Genomic DNA, 7,837 nt, shown 5'->3' with positions numbered 1-7,837 from the left:
TCAGCAGGTTGGAGGTTGCCTACCAGTCTGGGCAGATCTTTGCTGCCTGCCCTTTGGCTGCACGTGCGCTTTTCCACGTGTATGAATTCCATGGGGTTTAAGTTGGATTTCCACAACAGCTCCTGAAATAAGGTGTGTGTGGGGGGGAAGTAGGCTTTGTGTGTGAGGAATTTTGAGGCTACCTCTTGATTTCTGGGAAAAAAAAATAAACCCAAGTTTACTGTCTAAAAAGAAACGCAAACTTTGACATGAACAGTACTTTACGCGATTTCCCACTGGTGGCGTAGCTTGATCAGCAAACGTGCTTGCCTCTGGGTGTCTGGGAAACAGCGATAGCACCGAGTCTTCAGAGAGTTCGTGCCAATTGCAATCCCAATTTCAGCCAAACCGCCGCTGCACTGCTTCCACCCCAGCTCAGCGGCTGGATGGGTGACGCTGTAAGGCTTGAGGTTGTTCTTATAAGTGAACAATGCTGTTTCCAGAACAGCTGCTTTAGACTCTTCACCTCTAGGAATCCCTGTGCCCCAGGCGGGCAGGGAGTTTCTGTGCACGTCGTTGTGGTCGTGGTGAGCTGCCTCCTGGGTGCTGTGTCCTAGCCCTGCCTCAGGAGGTTCGCTAAGGGGGTTTGGAAGGTTGTGGAGCTGTGCCTGGGATAATGCCTCTCCTTCTCCTCTGCTCAACTGCCCCCATGTGCGTGTGCTTCTTTCCAAAGATGGACTGTTGGTGAATATGTAATTTATCCAGTTAGAGAGAAACCTCCTGTCCCAGCGGAACAAGATGTGCAGCCGTTGTCAGAGGCCTCTTGGGCCACAGATCACAGCGGAAATAACTTGGTCTCTTTTTATCTGAAGTGGAAGCTCTAGTGAGATGATGAAAACACAAAGTGCCGGCCTTTCTCCTCCCCTTTGTTCTCCAGCTCCCTGCATGCCTCGATTTAGGAGTATCATCAAAGCCACCCAGGTGGTTGCCTTCTTCCATGGTGAAAGCTGAGGTGATTCAAAGCTGTTGCCCTGATGTCCCTCTTTAAATCGTGGAGCTGCTCCTGCTTGATTGTAATAGCTGAGTGCTGAAGTCATGTGGCTCATCACTGTCTTCTGCAGCACAGCAGGAACTTAGTTCAAGCAACTTTCTATTCTGGGCAATGGAAGATTTGCAATGAGAGTTGAGGTATTTGTAGTATTAGGAGGAGGAAGACGACTCCCTGAAGAGCTTACGTGGGGCCTTTGGAGACCATTTCTGGCTTTTGGGTAGGCCCAGATCCAGCTAAGCTCCCCTATCTGTGGCGGTCACGGAGGAGTGCTCTAGGTGGTTTTGGAGAGGAAGTCTGGGGAGTGTGGAATGACCAGACCTCCCTTGACTAGAGCTGGGTAAGGAAGCTGCACGGTTACTTAAATTTTCAGGTTTTCATTAGGCAATTTATTGCTCCATGTTACAGTTTTAGCAGCTACCCATTGCTTGAAAATACCAGCTCGTCACAACTAAATCCAAGGGACCCTTGTGATGGTGAGAAGGAACAGAGCACAAAGCTCAGGGCACAGCCTGCTCTGACCTTTCTCTCCGAATGAAAAGGACTGACTGAAATGGTCCGTGCCAGTCGAGGATTCCTGGACTGCCTGTCGCTGGAGTTGTGACAGAGCTTCCACTTTCACTGCCATTGGTGTCCCTTGGGTGAAGCGTGGGGGGTACCCGGACACCCACGCAGGTTGCTGGCAGGGTAGGAATGGCAGTGCTGGGTTCACAGTTGGACACGATAATCTTAAAGGTCTCTTCTAACTGAGATGATTCTCTGGTAATAAACGGGAGTTCTCTGGCATCTTTATTCTCCTCCTGGCTTGGTTCAAGCTCTGTATTACAGCTGACTGGATTTTCTCCTGCCGCTGAGCACCGCACTAGTGCGAAAGAGGGCACGCGGGGCTGCTTGGAGAGCAGGAGGGAGATGGTCTGGCTGAGGTCACAGCACATGGCTTGGGACAAGTGATGGGGCGGAGGAATTCACAGAGGCTGGGGAAGATAAATAATTTCCTAGAACTAGTCACATGGTTTCATTAATCACTTTGTTTTGTGTTAACTTGCTGAAAGACTGTCACTGACTTGTGAAGGAAAAAGGCTGTTGTGGAGCTTCCATCTTGGCAGATGTTTAGAGACCTAATTACAGTTAATAGCAAGAACTTTTTATCTAAATATTTTTCAATATATAAAGTGCAATTTTGGGTCAAAGTAAACAGTTTATATTGAAATAATACACACCCCACATAACCAGTTCCTTGTAAAACAAAACAGGATTTCCAAGCTTCTCGTGGTAAAATTGGGAAAAATTGTTTGGTTTTAGTTGTGCTACAGAAAGCCAGAGAAAGTGGGCGAGTGGTGAGTTTGCCACTGGGGTGCAAGGCTGGGAGCCGGCTGCCAGGGTGCCTGTCCCTGCCTTTGGAGTTGGCTTCCCGGGCAGGGCTGTGGAAATCACCCATTTCTCAGGTTTAAACTGGAAATTGCAGCGCTCTAGTTTCAAGGAGGTGCTTGAAGCTTAGATCCTTTCTGCTGGTGACAGCATTGGGGGGATCTGCTGGTGTTGAAGGCGCTTTCACCTGTAAATCTAACAAAGAGAACATCAGCCAGTGCTGCTGAGTGAGCTCGCACAGGACTTGTCACCGAGCCTGCCGGTAAGCACTGGTGAAGCTGCACCGCGTTCCTAGAGCAGCCGCTGCGTTCTTTTTCCACGTGTTTGAGAATTCTCATTCTCGATTTTCCTCTCTCTTAAGCAAATTTTCTAGGGGCTTACCTTGCAAGTGATGTACTGCGCTGTGAGCCAGGCTACAGCAGTGCGAAAGGATCTTTGTTTGTGCAGTGCTTTCCTCTGTCCCATTGCACTAGGAAGTCTCTTGGGTACTTCTCTGGAATGGGCGATAGCTGGAGCCGATAGCACTGTGGTGAGGTTGTGTGTGGCTGGCACTGTGCGGAGCTGGCCCGGACCCAGCGTCCTCCTGCGCTGCCTTGCACCCTGCCCCAACGGGCGACGCTGTTTGCTTTCTGCTGTCTGGTAAATGGATGCAACTTCCTTCATTAAAATGCTGGGGCGCAGCCAAATTCTCTTCCTTTGGGCTCACACGCTCGGACCGATAGCACTGTGGTGAGGTTGTGTGTGGCTGGCACTGTGCGGAGCTGGCCCGGACCCAGCGTCCTCCTGCGCTGCCTTGCACCCTGCCCCAACGGGCGACGCTGTTTGCTTTCTGCTGTCTGGTAAATGGATGCAACTTCCTTCATTAAAATGCTGGGGCGCAGCCAAATTCTCTTCCTTTGGGCTCACACGCTCGGAGGAGCACCGCACCTAGTGCGCACGCGCTGCGGAACCCGCTGGTGTGCCCCGCTCCTGGGACTGGCTCCTGGCTGGACGTGCCGCGTCTCCTGCCTCTGAGGCGCCTGGCACCCACATGTAGAGGCTTCTGAAGGCATCTCCGAGGCAGAGCAGCACAGATGTGGCTGTGTCACGCTGTTTTAGAGGGTCTGAAGCTGCGTTACCAGAAGGCACGGGCTGAACTACCAGCCAGGTACTGACCACGTCTGATGGGGAAGGTCTAGACAGCCTCCAGGCATGGGGTGCCAGTGCCAGCTGCTCTGTCCATGGAGAGCAGATGCTGCTCAAGTGCCGCTGCTCGCCCTGACGTGCCTGACAGCGTAGGCACTCTGGGGTGCACAGAAGCCTGACCAAGACGCTGCAGAACCGACCCTGGACCCCTGCCTTGGCTGTGCTCGGTGCAGGTCGACCTGGATACTGTCCTCTGCCTTTGGAGCTGGCCAGTTTCGCACCTGAAACTTTCCAGGCTGACACCCAAGTTGCTGATCAGGCTGGTGAGCAATCCTGTGTTTGTCTTTGTAGAGGTGGTTGGTACTGCAGATGGAGATAATTAGGATCTGGAATGTCTCCAGGCGGTTCCAAAGCACAGAACAAAATGGAAAAAAGTCTCTTCCTTCCAAACCGAAGTTTCTGTCTGTCTCTCCCTGAACACTCGTGTTTTGAGCTGTGATACGCTGCTGAGATATATTATTTTGTGAAGATGTGCATGCTGTCACCTTGGGTCATCTAGTACCTTTACTCTTCTTTTTTCTGTCCCTAGCTAAAAATCTTACGTGTTCAACTCAGTTGTTGTGTAGAGTGAACCAGATTCATGTGCTTTGTGACCACCTGGGGCTGGTCCCTGCTCTTCACTTTCTCCTGCTTCGTGCTGGTTAAGACACCCCCTCTGCAAATGTCATGTTCAGGCTGGCAACCCGCCCCCTTCCCTCAGGCCTCCCGCGAGAGGCGAGCTCGGACTTTCCCACCTGTCCCAGCATATGGCTGCTCCCATTTATCATCGTCCAGGTCCGTGTGCCTGTGCCACAGGCTGATAAAAATAATACTTCATGCATAAATGTCACTTGAGCAGATTATTTGATAGCTCTGCTACCAAGTAAACATGCATTTTTGACCAGGTGAGCTGTAAGTGGTGGGTTGTTAGTGAAATTAATTTTAGCAAAGCATTTCTTATCTGTGTGGGTTTACTGAAAAAAAAAAAAGTAAATGGTGACAATGAGCAGCTGGACAATGCTGTTAATGAGGAACCGGGATGGTTAACTCATTAAATACTTAAATCATTGCAAGCCAGCTTTTGTGAAAGCAGGAGCTGATGGATTTTGCTGTGTTGCATAGAGTGACAATGCAAAGATGATAATTTTAAATGTACTTTAGGAAGACGTGTGTTTTAAACACACAGTGCCCCGTTCTGGCTTTCTGAATAGATTCCAGTGATCTTCAAGCTGCTGGAACTGGCAGAAACGGCTGCTTTTGTGAACAGCATTAATCCCAGTCCTGGTGCATTGCCTTGAGAGTTGTGCTTTCCCAGTGAACGTGGTTTTGCCACACGATGGAGAACAGGGTGGATGTGTGGGGGTGTATAGTGCCTGTGCTGGAAGTACATGGACCTGCCTGGACTCTGCAGTTTGGCAGGTCCCTGGTACATAGCAAAGAGCAAGAAGTCTGAGACACTCTGCATTAGAGGGAGCTTCAGACTAGATAGAGGGAAGAAATTGTTGATGCTGAGGGTGGTGAGACTCTGGCCCAGGTTACCCAGAGAGGTGGGAGAAGCCCCATCCCTGGAACCATCCCGGGTCAGGTTGAATCCTGGGGCTCTGAGCACCCTGCTCTAGGTGCAGATGTCCCTGCTCCCTGCAGGGGGTTGCGCTAGGTAAGCTTTAAAGGTTCCTTTCAACCCAAAGCAGTCTGGGATTCTATGATTAATCTGATGGAAACTGTTGAGAAAACAGGAGAAGTCAGTTGAGGATCATAGGGGTGTTCTTAAAGGCGGTAAGGAGGTAGTCAAGGAGGATGGTCTCCTGATAAATGAGATGGTAAGAGGAGCTCGATGGTTCAGGGAGTTAATAGAACTCATTATGGTGAGCAGAGTCTTCCTCTAGATGAGGAGTTGCGAGGGCAGCTGATGGAGCTCAAACATGACTGCAGGAAAGCACGCCCTAGCGAAGCTGCTCTTTGTCTTGCATCTCCCCCCCCTTTTTGGCACCCTTCTCCATCTGCAGTAGCCTCAAGGGTCATCAGCACTGGTGTTCCAGTGGCTGAAGGCCTCTCAGGAGGAGGAGGAGTACTTGTTGCTGTGCCTTCTGCTTGTGTGAAAGCAAAATCAGCTGCCTGTGGGAGCTCAGTTCCTTTTGATCCCTTAAGTCAAGTGTCTCCTTGGTGCTACTGCATTCCAGCCCCCAAATTCCTGAGCTGTCACGAGAAGCTGCCAGACCCAGTCGAGAGCTTTATTATACACAGCCCAGAGCTCAATGATTCTGGGAGATGTACCCTTTGCTTTCTTATCCCTTACTGTTTGCGCTGCAGGAAAATAAAGGGAAATTTTATAAATTCAGCCATTACCCAGTTTTCCCACAGAGACACAGCCCACCCTTTGGGAGAAATCCACCTGTGGTAGGTCCTGATTGCAGACAGCGATCTCTGATACTGCAGCCAGCAGTGTTAGGGCGTTCATGTTGTGTATGTACTGAGATCTTGAGTTCAAACGTTTTTAAAAAGGAAGATAAAATGAAATGAAAGTGTAAAAATCCCAGCTTGCATCATGAACACTGCAACAGTGTAAGGGAGACAAACTTTGACATCACGGGTATTTCCTCCAGAATTAAATCATGCTTGCACATTTATACAAAACTCATGGTGATGTACGGCACTTGTTAATGAACGGGGAAATTAATTTCACTCTTCTGTAGAAAATCAGTGAAGAGAGTCACGGCATTCACAGCTTCATACTGGAAAACCCCCCAAAAGCAGAGCATGGTGGAGCACTAGCACTGCTCTTCCCCCAGGCCACAGCAAGCAGCTCTCTGCCTTGTCCAATATTTATTGATTTCTTCTGGCTTTTCCTTAAAGAGACTCAAGAAAGGAGTCAAAACAACCCCCTTCCCAAAACCAAGCCCAGCGTGACGGTTGCCCTGTGGGTGGATGTTTGTGAGTCCTGTTTGATCTCTCACCTCCACCCTTGGTGAAGCTCTTGCAGGTGCTCCAAGCACTGTGAGCAGTTCTGGTGGAGGGCAGAGAGCCTTTCGGGCTCCCAGCAGTCCTCTGCTGAGTGCCTGCCAGGCAGCTCGCAGCTTCCCGAAGCCACGCTTGGCTGCAGAGTTAAAACAGTTCTCGTCTGTGGCTCCCATTGGCCCGTCTGAGCATCACGTCCAAGAACAGCGAAGGCTGCGGATACCAGCAATGCCTGGAACGTTACTCCTGCCAGTAAGCCAGCAGCTTTTATTCAGGAACTTGCTTGAGAATTTCTGAAATCCGTGATGTCATCGGTGACTTTTCCAAACTGATGTGTTCATGTGAGCCCAGTTACTGTAAGTATTTACCAAGCCCTGGAGCTTCACATGGAAGTAGCTCTTTCTCCTGGTGTGTTTTTTGGCTGCGCATTTATTTGGCGCTTCAGCGTAGCTGGGGAGCTCCTCACATGTGGAACAGCTGTTCATGGGTGCAGGACTGACAGGCTTCCCAGGACACTGGACACTGCTTCCTAGCTGCGATGCTCCAACTCTGCCACACCTGCACCAACAGCCCATCCAGCAAAGGGTCGCTTACAGACATGAGCGGTTTCTGGGTGGTGCTGACTGCAGCCCTCTGATGGGTGACGAAATAAATAAGGGAATAATGAGGCTGTGGCAAACATTGTGGAGATACCCAGGATATGCCATCCTGAAACTTCACCCTGAAATTCTGTTCGGAGCTGCTGGTCCTCTCCCACCCATGGTGCTGGTCCTGTACAGAACAAAGGGAATATCTCTCTTGAAGCAGCTGCTCGATCTTACCTGCGTTTTCTGGACTCTTTGTGCAGATGGAGCAGATACAGACATTTTAGTGTCTTAGCCTGCAGCTGGGTCTGCTCCTCGTACAGCTGCCGGTGAGCAGAGCTTCACTGAGCTGCTGGCAGCATTTTAAGTCCCATGCAGCAGCCAGTGCGTGTTCCAGCTGTGAACAGTGTAATTCCTGTTCTTCAGCCGTCGCAGTCTCCTGGGAGTTTGGAAATGGCAGCAGGTATCTGCGGTTACTTGGGGCAGCATTGACTGAGGTGCAGAGCGTGCTGGCCACTGTGTGGGTAGAGGTGGAGATGTTTGTGAGCTCTTTTCTGGCTCTTGGGGCAGCTGGAGCAGCTGTGGCATTGCCTGGGCGCTCTCCCTGAGCTGCGTGCTGCGGGTGCTGGCTGGCAGGTACCTCTTGGTGTGCCTTTGCGTAGGAGCTGGCGGTGCCCCGGAGCAGCGCGGGGTGCAGCTCGTAGTGCAGCGTACGTGCTCAGCATGCACCCACAGCCAC

Source organism: Buceros rhinoceros, unplaced genomic scaffold, assembly GCF_000710305.1.
Source record: "Buceros rhinoceros silvestris isolate BGI_N320 unplaced genomic scaffold, ASM71030v1 scaffold35453, whole genome shotgun sequence".
NCBI lineage: Eukaryota > Metazoa > Chordata > Aves > Bucerotiformes > Bucerotidae > Buceros > Buceros rhinoceros.
Note: the sequence above shows the minus strand (reverse complement) of the source record.